The sequence below is a fragment of the Oncorhynchus masou genome, chromosome 16 (assembly GCF_036934945.1).
Source record: "Oncorhynchus masou masou isolate Uvic2021 chromosome 16, UVic_Omas_1.1, whole genome shotgun sequence".
Lineage (NCBI taxonomy): Eukaryota > Metazoa > Chordata > Actinopteri > Salmoniformes > Salmonidae > Oncorhynchus > Oncorhynchus masou.
Window position 1 is genome coordinate 31,643,733 of NC_088227.1, and position 18,232 is coordinate 31,661,964.

The following is an 18,232-nucleotide window of genomic DNA, read 5'->3' on the forward strand; positions in this document are numbered from 1 at the left end:
TACACCTAATCATGTTTGCAGTACACCTAATCATGTTTGCAGTACATCTAACCATGTTTGCAGTACACCTAACCATGTTTGCAGTACACCTAATCATGTTTGCAGTACATCTAACCATGTTTGCAGTACACCTAACCATGTTTGCAGTACACCTAATCATGTTTGCAGTACATCTAATCATGTTTGCAGTACATCTAATCATGTTTGCAGTACATCTAATCATGTTTGCAGTACATCTAACCATGTTTGCAGTACACCTAACCATGTTTGCAGTACACCTAATCATGTTTGCAGTACAGCTAATCATGTTTGCAGCACACTTAATCATGTTTGCAGCACACTTAATCATGTTTGCAGCACATCTAATCATGTTTGCAGCACACTTAATCATGTTTGCAGTACACATAATCATGTTTGCAGTACATCTAATCATGTTTGCAGCACACTTAATCATGTTTGCAGTACACATAATCATGTTTGCAGTACACCTAATCATGTTTGCAGCACACTTAATCATGTTTGCAGCACACTTAATCATGTTTGCAGCACATCTAATCATGTTTGCAGCACATCTAATCATGTTTGCAGCACACTTAATCATGTTTGCAGTACACATAATCATGTTTGCAGTACATCTAATCATGTTTGCAGCACACTTAATCATGTTTGCAGTACACATAATCATGTTTGCAGTACACCTAATCATGTTTGCAGCACACTTAATCATGTTTGCAGTACACCTAACCATGTTTGCAGCACATCTAATCATGTTTGCAGTACACTTAATCATGTTTGCAGCACACTTAATCATGTTTGCAGCACACTTAATCATGTTTGCAGCACACTTAATCATGTTTGCAGCACATCTAATCATGTTTGCAGCACACTTAATCATGATTGCAGTACATCTAACCATGTTTGCAGCACATCTAATCATGTTTGCAGCACATCTAACCATGTTTGCAGCACATCTAATCATGTTTGCAGCACATCTAATCATGTTTGCAGCACACATAATCATGTTTGCAGCACATCTAACCATGTTTGCAGCACATCTAATCATGTTTGCAGCACATCTAATCATGTTTGCAGTACACCTAATCATGTTTGCAGCACATCTAACCATGTTTGCAGCACATCTAATCATGTTTGCAGCACATCTAATCATGTTTGCAGTACACCTAATCATGTTTGCAGCACATCTAACCATGTTTGCAGCACATCTAATCATGTTTGCAGCACATCTAATCATGTTTGCAGCACATCTAATCATGTTTGCAGCACATCTAACCATGTTTGCAGCACATCTAATCATGTTTGCAGCACATCTAATCATGTTTGCAGCACATCTAATCATGTTTGCAGTACACCTAATCATGTTTGCAGTACATCTAACCATGTTTGCAGCACAGCTAATCATGTTTGCAGTACATCTAATCATGTTTGCAGCACATCTAATCATGTTTGCAGCACAGCTAATCATGTTTGCAGCACATCTAACCATGTTTGCAGCACATCTAATCATGTTTGCAGCACATCTAACCATGTTTGCAGTACATCTAATCATGTTTGCAGCACAGCTAATCATGTTTGCAGCACATCTAACCATGTTTGCAGCACATCTAATCATGTTTGCAGCACATCTAACCATGTTTGCAGTACATCTAACCATGTTTGCAGCACATCTAATCATGTTTGCAGCACAGCTAATCATGTTTGCAGTACAGCTAATCATTGCAGCCTAATCAATGATTGAACTTGCACATGAAGTGCAAATATCATTGAAAATATTTGACTGACATAAATAGGCCTTGACCTTTGTGTCAGTAAGACGCTTTCAGGAGTCATAAGATCAATGTGTTCTAACATTTTATTACAAATATTTGTTCAGTAAAATATACACAATTTACAGAACATTTTGTTGAGGACATTGCTAGTCGCCAAGTACTCTAGTATCAAATAACATCAGTATCAGTTTCCTGGTTTAAAACCCTTTCAAAACTGAACTTCACAACAACACTAGAGTAAAAGGTATTAGCCTTTCAGACAGACAGACACACACACACACAAACACACACACACACACACACACACACACACACACACACACACACACACACACACACACACACACACACACGCACACACACACACACACACACACCTTCAAGGTAGAGCCATAGAAAAATAAAGTGATCATAATCAAATGATGCTCAAACTGAAATGAGTCAAAATGTTGCAGAGGTTCAAATCAACAGGACATATCCTTACAAAAACAAAGAACCAAAAAAAAAATTAGGAACAAGACAGCAGAACTGCAAAGCCTATCATGCGTTTTACATCATAATAAACATGTCAAATGTCTGTCTGCGTCCTGTTATAACGCGTCTGAACCAAAACAACATGTAGAGGCATATGTGCAGTGTGTCAAGAGTTTGTAGCAGCATCTGAATACTTATTTGATGTGTGGACACTTTACGCGCCGCAGGTAATGGTTATCTTTAAGTTAAACGTGGACCACCACTGTTCTGGAATTCTCCAAATCGTTCCGGTATTGCGCGAGCCAGTTCCTCAACTCTGATAACCGGTAGCCCTCCGGTCCTCTAGCCCCCTGATACACGACCCGCTCATCCCTCAGGATATAAAGTCTCTCAAAATAGGCTCCATACGCCGCGTTAGACGAGTTGTCCATATTATCCACCACCACGTTGCTGCCGGGCACCTCAGAGTGCATCAGCTGAGCGGCTTTCAGTCTGTCCTCTAGACAACAGTGCTTGGGTATCTGGTACCGCGCATCGGAGCTCACCCAGCCGTCAGAGGGATGCGCCTCCTCTATGTATACAAGCAGAGAGTCAGCGATGTCCGCGTACTGGCTCGCGACGCGCTGAAACGCGGCCAATCGCGTCATAAACGGTGGTCAGGAACAACTACCGAAGTTGAGGATGAGAGGTCTCCTCCCTTTCACATAGTCCAGGACTCTGACCCTGCGCCGGTCCTTCAGCTGCACCACCTCTGTGTTGGGCGCGATACATCCAAGGTGCGCTGATTTGAAAAAGTCTAATTTTTGTCCATACCACACGGCTCTGAGCGACTCCAGGGTGAACATCTTGTTGGAGTCGGAGACGCAAACGGGCGGGTCATCGCGGCTGCTGCCCTGCTCCCTCATCTTCAGCAGCACCTTCCTCCTGATGCACAGGAAGTCCAGGAGCCACAACATCAGCGCTGCCAGGAGGAACCGGGGCAGAAAAACCAGACAGAGGGCTGCGTGTTTCAGGGCCCGCACCGTCAGGACACCTGCAGTCTCCTGCATCTCGCCCTGACGATTATATCCGGCCGGCAAGACAGACAGGCAGGCAGACAGATAGAGACAATGGTATCAGTCACCTTTTCCCATCTGTTTTCAGCCTCTGCCTATCAGAGTTGTGCTTTTTATAGGAGCAGCAGGATTTGAATGAAAAAAACAACCCGCCTCCACAGCTAGTGCCGCCCTCTCACATGGCGGGGATTACCTCCAGTCAACTCTCACCGGTTCTCATGGGAGAGGGGTAAGAAAGAGAGAGGGAGGGAGAGATAAATAGAGACTGTGTGTGTGTGTGTGTGTGTGTGTGTGTGTGTGTGTGTGTGTGTGTGTGTGTGTGTGTGTGTGTGTGTGTGTGTGTGTGTGTGTGTGTGTGTGTGTGTGTGTGTGTGTGTGTGGAAGAGGGAGAGAGGAACACGGCCACGGGTCCGTTTTTTTTGCGGACTCGTCACGTCATAACTGGCACTTATTTTGGGGTGAATCAATGTAGTTACCGGTAAATGATCTCCGAATGGAGAAATAGCATACTTTACAACACCTGTTTGTCGGAAAGGGTGTCTAAGGAACACGGTGAAATTATATATGGTACAAATGTGCTCAGAACTCACACATTTGGGGCACAAAAACATAGCCACCTCTTTTCAAATCAAGCATGACGATGAAGACTGGACTCTGGATGCCTATATTTTGTGATTAAGATAAATGAGACTGTTGCGATCCCTGTCAGAAGAAATGCGCATTTCATGTCATGCTGTTGTATCGGGAAGATATTGAAGAGTGCCTAAATGGGCAAAGAGCAATTAATTATTTTTGTTGACAAATTTGAACGCCTGCCCAATCTTTAAATGTATTCAAGGCCTGTTAATGACTTGTCTCACGAAACTAGGTTCATTAAAACATGACAAGTCTTAAAAGCTTTTTTATCTGTGTATTTCAGCCCATGGGTTTTAAATTCACCAAATAATTTCACACTAGACGGCGCTCTCCCATACCAATGATGTGCAGTGCGCATTGGGCACCTTCGAAAAAAACATCGGTTATTTGAGGTCAGTATCCTTCTCTCTCTCTCTCTCTCTCGCTCTCTCTCTCTCTCTCTCTCTCTCTTTCTCGCTCTCGCTCTCTCTCTCTCAACTTTCCCAATGAAACTCTTTATTATCCGATTCCTTCTCAGAGCAATAAGATTACTCAGCCCTATAGAGCGGGGCTAATCAATAATATCCGTTAAGTGATGTTACAGACAAGGGAATGGATTATCCAGTTATTGCGCTGAGGAACTAATCAATCATACGTGTCTGGTCACAAGAGGTGTTGAATAATCGGACCAAATAATTGAGGAAACCTATAAGCCTACATAAAAAATACTGACCTTTTTATTTCCATGAACTGATTCCGACTCGCATATAATGTGATGAAATAACTCATTCATGTAGGAAAATTAGGGCTAGAATGTGCTGATTCGTGTCGACTCAGTATGTACAGTATGATAACATGCTTTATTGCTAATCAACAATGGTTGATATAACTTTGTTATGAGGTCATGACATTTTGATTAGACAAAAGTTGGTAAGATAGAGAGAGATGCAGTATGTTGATGATGTGGATAGTGCGTGACCCCCGCTTTGCAAGCGTCATTACGCGCTGGGTGCGTTTACACCGACATATATACAGTCCTATAATAATCTCTGTTAAATTGTATGGAATCAGGACCTGTTTCAATTTAACTCGATTTCAAACAGCCGTTTTCAATTCTAACCAAATTCGACATATCTAATGTATGTAAGGTACTGAATTTCAAGAACATATTCAATTACAAAGACCATGGAGATTTTTCGAAATCCCCAAAGCAGGGCAGTGATTGGTAAATTGGTAACACCAACAAATCTCTTTAAGCATTTGGTAAGTTAATAATTATGCTATTAATTATTATGCTAATAATTATGTATTAAACCACCCAGACACAACAAAGATGCAGCCAACCTACTGAACTGAGCTGCAGGACAAGAATGAAACTGCTCAGGGATGTCAACATGAGGCCATTGGTGTTACTAAAACAGCTACAGAGTTCAATAACTGTGATGGGAGTGAAACAAGAGGATGGATCAACAGCATTGTAGTGACTCAACAATAGTGACCTAAATGACAGAGTGAAAAGGAGAATACAAACATACAGAATACAACTATTCTAAAACATGCACCCTTCATGCAACAAGGCCCTAAAGGCACACTGAAAAAAAAACATTTTGAAGGGGTAGTGGCTGCATCATGGTATGTGTATGCTTGACATCTGGAATGACTGGGGAGTTTTTCAGGATCAAAATAAATGGTATGGACCTAAGCACAGGCAAAATCTTAGAGGAAAACCTGCTTCAGTCTGCTTTCCACCAGACGCTGGGAGACAAATTCACCTTTCAGCTGGACAATAACCTAAAACAAAAGGCCAAATCTGCACTGGAGTTGCTTACCAAGAATACAATGAATGTGGCCAAGTTACAGTTATGACTTAAATCAAATGTAAGCCCACATTGTAGCACAATTTATGTGGGAAGAAATCCAAGGGGGGTGAATACTTATGATAACCCGTGCATTAGGAAAGTATTCAATACAGCCTCATTCTAAAATGTATTCAATTGTTTTTTTTCCTTCATCAATCTACACACAATACCCCATAATGACAAAGCAAAAACAGGTTTTTAGAAATGTTTGCTAGTTTATATTTAAAAAAAAGGATATTATATTTACATAAGTATTCAGACCCTTAACTCTGTACTTTCTTGAAGCACCTTTGGCAGCAATTACAGCCTTGACTCTTCTTGGGAATGACGCTACAAGCTTGGCACACCTCTAATTGGGGAGTTTCTCCCATTCTTCTCTACAGATCCTGTCAAGCTTTGTCAGGTTGGATGGGGAACGTCGCTGCACAGCTATTTTCAGGTCTCTCCAGAGATGTTCAATCACGTTCAATTCCATGCTCTGGCTGGGCCACTCAAGGACATTCAGAGACTTGTCCCTAAGCCACTCCTGCATTGTCTTGGCTGTGTGCTCTGGGTTGTTGTCCTGTTGGATGGTGAACCTTTGCCCCAGTCTGAGGTTCTGAGTTTTTCTGGAGCCGGTTTTCATCAAGTATCTCTCTGTACTTTGCTCCGTTCATCTTTCTCTCGATCCTGACTAGTCTCCCAGTCCCTGCCGCTGAAAAACATCCCCACAGCCTGATGCCTTCACCACCATGCTTCACTGTAGGGATGGTCCCAGGTTTCCTCCAGACATGATGCTTGGCATTCAGGCCAAATAGTTCAATCTTGGTTTCATCAGACCAGATAATCTTGTTTCTCATGGTCTGAGAGTCCTTAGGTGCCTTTTGGGAAACTCTGAGTGGGCTGTCGTTCCTTTTACTGAGGAGTGGCTTCCGTCTGGCCATTGTACCATAAAGGCCTGATTGGTTGAGTGCTGCAGAGATGGTTGTCCTTTCAGTACTAGAGTAATTTTCCAATCCCTTGATTGGGTAGACAACATGTCAGTTCATGCTACAAGAGCTCTGATAGGTTAGAGGAAGTGGTCATAATTACTGTGTAAGTCTATGGAATGGGGTGAGAACCAAGAGCATCCTAGGCTTTGTATTGAAGTCAATGTACCCAGAGGAGGACGGCAGCTAGCTGTTCTCCGGCTACCCCATGGTACTACTCTACAGATTGTTGATGCTATTGTAGACCTTCATTGTAAAATTATAAAACAGTGTGTTTTAATCAATTATTTGGTGACATGAATATATTTAGTATATTTTTATTTAAAATGATCACTTTTTCAATGTTTTACCATTTTTATGAAATTCACTGAGGAGGATGGTCCCCTCCCCTTCCTCCTCTGAGGAGCCTCCACTGATGCAATGGTGTAATAATGTTATATGATGCACTGTTTTATCTTTTGTTTAATACTGTATGTAATGTACGTTCCTTAATGTGTTTGCACCCCAGGAAGAGTAGATGCTACCTTGGCAACAGCTAATGGGGATCCCTAATAAATACAAAATAAATACAAAAATACACTGTTCAAAGGCACATCTTTTGTCTTGCCTATTCATCCTCTGAACGGCATACATACGCAATCCGTGTCTCAAATGTCTCAAGGCTGTTCTTAATGTTTTGTACATTCAGTATACATGTACACAGGGTAATTAGTTCAACATCCCATTGTTTTCAGTCCCTGAATAATTTATGCCAATAGAGTTAACCTCGTAATAATGCATTGTTGTGTCATTTTAGAGTTGGAGATTGACACATCTGCATGTTGCACTTTTCATTTTTCAATAAACAATGCTATATTTTTCTAGGAGGTTTTTGGAGGCCTATGCATAGTCTCGTCCTCCAGCCGTCTCTCTCTTGAGCCTGGGGACGAGGTTAGTCTATACATAAAAGTTTTAGATATTTTAAATGTATGACTCTACACACAGGCCTGCTATGTAATTATTGAACAGTATCACCACATAATCAAATAGAAACCTCCAAAGGTGTTTGTTTGGTTAAGAGAGGGGATGTTGCTGATCTTGTTAATTGATCTTGTTAATTGATCTCATGTGGCAGATGTGCTTTGACAAACAACACTTAGTTGCCTGACAAACCAAATGGGACATTGTTTACTAACTCACAAGTGCTATAATCCTGGGTTACAGCTCAGGCTAATGCGGTCTGGACTTCTGAAGAAGACCCGGATCTCTGCACCAGTCTGCTACATTGGTACCTGAGAGGTGGATAGGTGAAGAGATTTGGTGAACACACAGGCACACTTGCTAGAACCGTTTGAATCCAGAGAAAACAGAGGTCAGAAGTGAGTAAGCCTGTGAATACGCTGACAGGGTCAAGTGGCCTAAGGAATAATTCAGTGAATGTTCCTGAGTGGTGACATGAATCTACTTGAAATTATATGGCAAGACATGAAAATTGCTGTAGCCATGATCCACTACATCTTGACAGCGTTTGAATAATTTTGAACAGAATTATGGGTAAATATTGCACAATCCAGGTGTGCAAAGCTCTTAGAGACTGACCCAAGAAGACTCAGAGCTGTAATATCTGTTTATATACAACGATCGGGATGTGCCCAGCAGGCTCTGTCCATTATTCTTTATCATTGAGATGGAGTCAAGCTAAACCAGACATCTTTCTATGTCTCTGTGTTCCTGGGTTCTGTGACTGTCACACTCTTCAACTCCTAACACGTCCAGTAGAGCCTCAAGTAACCTTTCATCACCCCTTATAGACCTAGTTTCAACACAAGAGAGACATGTGTAAAGTAAACAACTTAAACTCTTAATCTCTCTCATACACACACACACACACACACACACACACACACACACACACACACACACACACACACACACACACACACACACACACACACACACACACACACACACACACACACACACACACACACACACACACACACACACACCATTATTTTCAGGCCCAGAATAATTCATGCCAATAGAATTAAGGTGGTAATAATGCGTTGTTGTGTCATTTTATGAAAAAGTGAAAACTTATGATACCTCATGTACATACATATACAGTGCCTGTGGAAAGTCGACACCCGCCTTGGATTTCTACACACACACGCTTCCTAGAACCGTTTGAGTCCATGGAAAGCAGAGGTCAATAGCTGGTCAGCCTGTGAACATGCTGGCAGGGTCAAATGGCCTAAGGGATGATCCTATAGTCTCTTAAGCTCTGCCAAGTCTACTAAATATTTTACACAGCAATTATAATTACCCACTCACCATGTTTACACCACAGCTTAAATGGCAGCTTAGTTTCAAAGTACATCCTATCTCTCTGGTCAGCGAACATCCTATCTCTCTGGTCAAAGTACATCGTATCATTCATTCTGATTTTGTTTGTTTATTATTATCAGCCCTGGTATCTAGATGTCAGTCAGACATCACTGCTTCACTTGAACTGGGGGAATGGACAATGTCACGATTCTGCATACGTACTGTGATCAGGATGTGACTGCAGGCTCCCCACCCACCCACCCACTCACCCACCCACTCACCCACTCACTCACTCACTCACCCACCCACTCACCCACTCACTCACTCACCCACCCACTCACTCACTCACCCACCCACCCACCCACCCACCCACCCACCCACCCACCCACCCACCCACCCACCCACCCACCCACCCACCCACTCACCCACCCACTAACCCACCCACCCACTCACCCACCCACTCACCCACCCACTCACCCACCCACCCACTCACCCACCCACTCACTCACTCACTCACTCACTCACTCACCCACCCACCCACCCACTCACCCACCCACCCACCCACCCACTCACCCACCCACTCACTCACCCACCCACCCACCCACCCACCCACCCACCCACCCACCCACCCACCCACCCACCCACTCACCCACCCACTCACCCACTCACTCACTCACCCACCCACCAACCCACCCACCCACCCACCCACTCACCCACCCACCCACTCACTCACCACTCACCACCACCACTCACTCACTCACCACTCACTCACTCACTCACTCACTCACTCACCCACCCACTCACTCACTCACTCACTCACTCACTCACTCACCCACCCACCCACCCACCCACCCACCCACCCACCCACCCACCCACCCACCCACCCACCCACCACAATAATTAAACATTCCCAATAATTAAACATTCCCAATAATTAAACGTTCCCAATAATTAAACATTCCCAATAATTAAACATTCCCAATAATTAAACGTTCCCAGAGATCTGGTTGACAACAACTAGGGATTTGTAAAATATGAGTGCCAGGCCTGACTCCTTAATCTTTCTTCTCTTTTTGCTCCTCTAGCTGGTCAGTGGCCTCAGCCGTGAATGCGTCCTTACGCACTTGGTGCGCTTACACCGACCAGACATAAAGGCTTATAATAATCTATAGCTTTATTAAATTGTGGGGAATGAGGACGCGTTTCGATTTGGTCTCCATAAAACATTTTTTTTCTAAATTCTAACCAAAGTAGGGCTGGAAATACTTTAGGTGTCCTTAATGTGCCCCAATATTTCAGTCAGCACAACGAGGGATATTTAAGACTGACCAAAAGTCTTAGTCGTATTGTACTGCAGTAGCCTTATGACATCACCAATGTTTTCTTCAAGTATCACATGCAGCAAAACAGACAGACATGCCCCTTTTTTTTACTTTTATGGGAAATTATTTTTGTCCAGCTTCTGTGAAAAGTTTGGTCATGAAAGGTGGTCAGTGACTGTAGGAAGCCTGCTTAGGAACATTACCTTACTAATTTTTATTCATCATTTTGTAAAAAAAGAAGAAAAAAAAAGGCTTCTTCCATTTTCCTCTATTGGACCTAACTGTCAAATTCACGTGAATTCTGATCTCGTGGTCTGTGGTGATGAATCTGCTTGTAGGCTTTATGCCTGTTTGTTTGTTTGCCTGAAAGTCACTGCTGGCCATTTCAACGGCGATGGTAGGCTAAAGCTACGGATATATACTTGGTAGCAATACAGTAAGTGGACATTCCCCCTTTCTCTTTATAGTGGATATTTTTCAAGCTCCTGTGAAAAGTTTGGATGTGCGTAAAACCCTCCATACTCCTATTTGACATCTGTACACATTTAAGGAAAGTTAGTGCCCTCAGGCCTGGAGGGAAGCAAAAATCATACTGTTACCCAAAAATAACAAAGAAACCTTTACTGGTTGAAACAGCTGACCAATCAGCCTGCTACCGACCCTTAGTCATCTTTTGTAAAAAAAATGTGTTTGACCAGATACAATACTACTTCACAGTAAACAAATTAACAACGGACTTTCAACACGGTTACTCAACATGTACGGCACTAACACAAATAACTGATGATTGACTGAAAGAAATTGACAATAAGAAGATTGTGGGAGCTGTTTTGTTAGACTTCGATGCAGCTTTCAACATTATCGATCATAGGCTGCAGCTGAAAAAATGTGCAGCACCAGTCAACAGCTGACACACCTACTCATTTCAGGGTTGTTCTTTATTTGGACTATTTTCTACATTGTAGAATAATAGTGAAGACATCAACTATGAAATAACATATATGGAATCATGTAGTAAACAAAAAAGTGTTAAAGAAATCAAAATATATTTTAGGTTCTTCAAAGAAGCCACCCTTTGCCTTGATGTTAGCTTGCACACTCTTGGCATTCTCTCAACCAGCTTCATGAGGTAGTCATCTGGAATGCATTTCTATTATCAGGTGTGATTGGCAAAAGTTAATTTGTGGAATTCTTTCCTTGATGAGTTTGAGCCAATCAGTTGTGTTGTGACAAGGTAGGGGTGGTATACAGAAGATAGCCCTGTTTGGTAAAAGACCAAGTCCATATTATGGAAAGAACAGCTCAAATAGGGAAAGAGAAACAACAGTCCATCATTACCTTCAGACAAAGTCTGTCAATCCATAACATTTCAAGAACTTTGAAAATTTCTTCAAGTGCAGTCGCAAAAACCATCAAGCGCTTTGATGAAACTGGCTCTCATGAGGACCGTCACAGGAAAGGAAGACCCAGAGTTACCTCTGATGCAGAGGATACGTTCAATAGAGTTAACTGCATCTAGGATTGCAGCCCAAATAAATGCTTCACAGAGTTCAAGTAACAGACACATCTCAACATCAACTGTTCAGAGGAGACTGTGTGAGTCAGGCCTTCATTGTCAAATTGCTGCAAAGAAACCACAAGTAAAGGACACCAATAAAAAGAAGAGACTTGCTTGGGCAGAAAAACACGAGCAATGGACATTAAAATGTGAGATCTTTGGTTCCAACCGCTGCGTACTTGTGAGGCGCAGAGTAGGTGAACGGATGATCTCTGCATGTGTGGTTCCCACCATGAAGCATGGAGGAGGAGGTTTGATGGTGTGGGGGTGCTTTGCCGGTGACACTGTCTGTGATTTATTTAGAATTCAAGGGAAACTTAACCAGCATGGCTACCACAGCATTCTGCAGCGATGCGCCATCCCATCTGTTTTGCACTTAGTGGGACTATCATTTGTTTCTCAACAGGAAAATAATCCAACACACCTCCAGGCTGTGTAAGGGCTATTTGACCAAGAAGGAGAGTGATGGAGTGCTGCATCAGATGACCTGGCCTCCACAATCACCCGACCTAAACCTAATTGAGATGGTTTGGAATGAGTTGGACCGCAGAGTGAAGGGAAAGCAGCAAACAAGTGCTCAGCATGTTGGAACTCCTTCAGACGGTTGAAAAAGCATTCCAAGGAGCTGTTTGACCAAGTTGAGAGAATGCCAAGTGTGCAAAGCTGTCATCAAGGCAAAGGGTGGCTACTTTGAAGAATCTCAAATATAAAATATATTTAGATTTGTTGAACAGGTTTTTTTTCTACATGATTCCATATGTGTTATTTCATAGTTTTGATGTCTTCATTACTATTCTACAATGTAGAAAATAGTAAAAAAAATAGAGAAAAACCCTTGGATGGTGTCCAAACTTCTGACTGGTACTGCATATATAAAAAATGAAAGCATTGTATTTGGGAAAAGTAATTCGCTACAGCCTAAACTGAACCTAAATCTAAGAATAAATCATGTGCCAATTGAATAAGTTGAGGAGACTAAATTGCTTGGAGTAACACTAGATTGTAAACTGACATGGACAAAACATGTTGATGGGTGGAGTTCTGTCCATGATAAAGAGCTACGCTTCTTCATTGACAATCAACTAAAGTCCTACAGACCTTTGTTTTATCACACCTGGACTACTGACCAGTTTTTTATTTTTTATTTAACCTTAATTTAACTAGGCAAGTCAGTTAAGAACAAATTCTTATTTACAATGATGGCCTAGGAACAATGGGTTAACTGCCTTGTTCAGGGACAGAATGACAGATTTTTACCTTGTCAGCTCTGGGATTCAATCCACCAACCTTTCAGTTACTGGCCTAATTCTCTAATCACTAGGCTACCAGCCACCCCACAGTTAACGGTCAAGTGCCATGAAGAACAGAGCAGAACTTCCTGGCCCTTAAATGTATACTGAGGGCTAATATCAATAACATGCATGTCAGTCTCTCCTGGCTCAAAGTAGAGGAGCGATTGACAGTGTCGCTGCATCGCTACTTGCAATCTCCTGCAGAGTTCTGTCATTTTATCCGTGTCTGTGCCCAAACAATTCGATCTTCTACTTCTACTGTTTCCGCGTGCGATAGACTACCTTCTGCCCCACCCGTGCCCTGGACACTTTGGAAGCCATATTTTGCACCAGCAACATACCACCCTGAATACCGCTGCTGGCTTGCTTCTGAAGCTAAGCAAGGTTGGTCCTGGTCAGTTCCTGGATGGGAGACCAGATGCTGCTGGAAGTGGTGTTGGAGGGCCAGTAGGAGGCACTCTTTCCTCTGGTCTAAAAAATATCCCAATGCCCTAGGGCAGTGATTGGGGACACTGCCCTGTGTAGGGTGCTGTCTTTCAGATGGGACATTAAACGGGATTCCTGACTCTCTGAGGTCATTAAAGATCACATGGCACTTATTGTAAGAGTAGGGGTGTTATCTCCGGTGCCCTGGCTAAATTCCAAATCTGTCCCTCAAACCATCATGGTCACCAAATAATTGTCTATTCCCCAGGTTGTTGCTGTAAATGAGAATGTGTTCTCAGTCAACTTACCTGGTTAAAAGAAGAAAAAAAATATATGCATTGATTGCTCCCATCTATCTTCAGAGTTCTTGCTGTTAGGTGACCTAAACTGGGACATGCTTAACACCCCGGCCATCCTACAATCTAAGCTTGATGCCCTCAATCTCACACAAATTATCAATGAACCTACCATGTACAACCCCAAATCTGTAAACACGGGCACCCTCATAGATATCATCCTAACCAACATGCCCTCTAAATACACCTCTGCTGTCTTCAACCAGGATCACTGCCTCATTGCTTGCGTCTGTAATGGGTCTGTGGTGAAACGACAACCCCTCATCACTACCAAACGCTCCCTAAAACACTTCAGCGAGCAGGCTTTCTAATTGACCTGGCGCAGGTAACCTGGAAGGACATTGACCTCATTCTGCAACACTGTAGAAGATGCCTGGTTATTCTTTAAAATTGCTTTCCTCACAATCTTAAAAAAGCATGCCCCATTCAAAAAAAAGTAGAAGCAGGAACAGATATAGCCCGTGGTTCACTCCAGAGCTGACTGCCCTTGACCAGCACAAAAACATCCTGTGGCGTACTGCATTAGACTCGAATAGCCCCCGCGATATGCAACTTTTCAGGGAAGTTCGGAACCAATATACACAGGCAGTTAGGAAAGCAAGGGCTAGCTTTCGGCTTTTGACTCTGTAAATCACCACATTCTTATCGGCAGGCTCAAAAGCCTTGGTTTCTCACCAAGGTTCACCAACTACCTGGTTCACCAACAACTTCTCAGACAGAGTTCAGTGTGTCAAATCGGAGGGCCTGTTGTCCGGGCCTCTGGTAGTCTCTATGGGGGTGCCACAGGGTTCAATTCTCGGGCTGACTCTTTTCTCTGTATACATCAATGATGTCGCTCTTGTGATTCTGTGATCCACCTCTACTCAGGCGATACCATTCTGTATATTTCTGGCCCTTCTTTGGACACTGTGTTAACTAACATCCAGATGAGCTTCAATGCCACACAACTCTCCTTCCGTGGCCTCCAGCTGCTCTTAAATGGAAGTAAAACTAAATGCATGCTCTTCAACCGATCCTACCAACACCTGCTCGCCCGTCCACCATCACTACTCTGGACGGCTCTGACTTAGAATATGTGGACATCTACAAATACCTAGGTGTCTGGTTAGACTGTAAACTCTCCTTCCAGACTCACATTAAGCATCTCCAATCCAAAATTAAAACTGGAATCGGCTTCCTATTTCACAACAAAGCATCCTTCACTCATGCTGCCAAACACACCCTCGTAAAACTGACTATCCTACCAATCCTTGACTTCAGCAATGTCATGTACAAAATAGGCTCCAACTCTCTACTCACCAAATTGGATGCAGTCTATCACAGTGCCATCTGTTTTGTCACCAAAGCCCCATATACTACCCACCATTGCGACCTGTATGCTCTCGTTGGCTGGCCCTCGCTTCATATTCGTCGCCAAATCCACAGGCTCCAGGTCAACTATAAGTCTTTGCTAGGTAAAGCATCGCCTTATCTCAGCTCACTGGTCACCATAGCAGCACCCATAGCAGCACGCACTCCAGCAGATATATTTCACTGGTCACCCACAAAGCCAATTCCTCGTTTGGCCGCCTTTCCTGCCAGTTCTCTAATGTCAATGACTGGAATAAATTGCAAAAATCACTGAAGCTGGAAACTCATATCTCCCTCACTAACTTTAAGCATCAGCTGTCAGAGCAGCTCACAGATCACTGCTGCTGTACATAGCCCATCTGTAAATAGCCCACCCAGCTACATCATCCCCATACTGTTATTTATTTAATTTTGCTCCTTTGCACCCCAGTATCTCTACTTACACATTCATCTTGTGTACATCTATCACTCCAGTCTCTATCACTCCAGTGTTAATGCTAAATTGTAATTATTTTGCCACTATGGCCTATTTATTGCCTTACCTCCCTAATCTTACCTCATTTGCACACACTGTATATAGACTTTTTCTACTGTATTATTAACTGTATGTTTTGTTTATTCCATGTGTAATTCTGTGTTGTTGTTTGTGCCGTACTGCTTTGCTTTATCTTGGCCAGGACGCAGTTGTAAATGAGTACTTGTTCTCATATAGTCTACCTGGTTAAATAAAGGTGAAATATTTTTTTTATAAAAAGTAACTCAAGCAAGCAGTAGAATCAGATAAAATATATAATAACACCTCACAACACAAGAAGAGAGGCACACACACTCACACTCACACACACATTGTAATGTTGTGGTATTGTGGATTTTGGATTGTAAATGTGTAATATTACAGTAATAATGTATTGTATGATGTATTGTTTTATTGATGATGTAAGCAGTTGTTTTTTGTTGGAACAGTTTTAACTCTGTTTGGACCCCAGGGGATCCTAATAAATACTAAATACTAAAAATACTCTTATGTTGCCTGTAGTTGTATTTAGACAATGATGTTGCCTGTAGTTGTATTTAGACAATGATGTTGCCTGTAGTTGTATTTATACAATGATGTTGCCTGTAGTTGTATTTAGACAATGATGTTGCCTGTAGTTGTATTTAGACAATGATGTTGCCTGTAGTTGTATTTAGACAATGATGTTGCCTGTAGTTGTATTTAGACAATGATGTTGCCTGTAGTTGTATTTAGACAATGATGTTGCCTGTAGTTGTATTTATACAATGATGTTGCCTGTAGTTGTATTTAGACAATGATGTTGCCTGCAGTTGTATTTAGACAATGATGTTGCCTGTAGTTGTATTTAGACAATGATGTTGCCTGCAGTTGTATTTAGACAATGATGTTGCCTGTAGTTGTATTTAGACAATGATGTTGCCTGTAGTTGTATTATGACAATGATGTTGCCTGTAGTTGTATTTAGACAATGATGTTGCCTGTAGTTGTATTTAGACAATGATGTTGCCTGTAGTTGTATTTAGACAATGATGTTGCCTGTAGTTGTATTTTGACAATGATGTTGCCTGTAGTTGTATTTAGACAATGATGTTGCCTGTAGTTGTATTTATACAATGATGTTGCCTGTAGTTGTATTTAGACAATGATGTTGCCTGTAGTTGTATTTAGACAATGATGTTGCCTGTAGTACAGTAGGTACATAGTCTATTGGTGCAAATGCTATGTTTAAGTTACAAAATATGTCCATGTTGAAGCCATGCAATTACTATGTGGACTGCAAACATGTGGACTGCAAACATGGACTGCAAACATGTGGACTGCAAACATGTTCAACATAACAGAATATAGACCAATCCCATATTTGCTATTTTGTTTCTAGGCTATTTAAAGGCCCAGTGCTATAAGAACAATGATTTTTTTTTATTTCCACACTGAAGTTGTAAATATATTGTGAAAATGATGATAATGCCAGATTAGTGTAACGGATGTTTGAAAAGACTGCCTGAAATTTCATCCTGTTGCGGTGGGATGGAGTTTTGACCTGCCTGGTGACATCATCAGGTGATAATTTAGAACACCCGAAAAAGAGAATTTCAAACCTCTCTGCCAATAACAGCTAGTTTAGATATTTCCCCTCTCCACTCAGACCTTTCCCAGACTGTCCTAGCAAAATTCTTGCTTGAGAAATTTCTCCTTGCTAAGAAGCAATTTTTGTTCCATTTTGACCATTTTAATTGAAAACAATCACAGTAAAGTACTTCATTGTTACCCAGAAAGGATTTGATATTGAGATAAAAACGGCTGCATTGGACCTTTAACAAACTAGGCTATTACCGATTTCCATTCGGATTGGAGTTCATGACAACACAATACGTACAAAACAACTTGAAGCAACCACATCTTTAGCCGTGAATCACGTTCTGATTAGCCAGTGATGGGTCAAGACTCAACACCTCGAACTTGCTTAATAATCAAAATCCAGCTCCCAGAGCTATCTATAGGTCTGCTTCCCAGAATAGTCTGAATCCAAAGAAAGCAGGTCAGAAGCGGGTAAGCCTGTGAATGAAGACAGTGAATGTTTCTGAGTGGTGAAGTAACCGTTTTGACATAAATCTGATTGAAAGTCTATGGCAAGACTGGACAATTGCTGTAGCCATGACCCTCAACACCTTGTCAGCGTTTGAATAATTTAGAAAAGAATAATGGGAAAATATTGCACAATCCAGGTGTCCAAAGCTCTTAGAGACTGACCCAAGAAGACTCAGAGCTGTAAAAACTGCCAAAGGTTTTTCTATCATGTATTGACTGGGGGTGAATACTTATTTAATCTAGTTATATTAGTCTTTC

The 18,232-nt window shown here is 42.0% G+C and overlaps 1 pseudogene; it reads right to left on the bottom strand.

Moving 5' to 3' along the window:
* Positions 1-1,851: 1,851 nt before the first annotated feature.
* LOC135557834 (thyroxine 5-deiodinase-like) lies at positions 1,852-3,404 on the bottom strand (annotated as a pseudogene).
* Between the last annotated feature and the right edge of the window lie 14,828 nt (positions 3,405-18,232).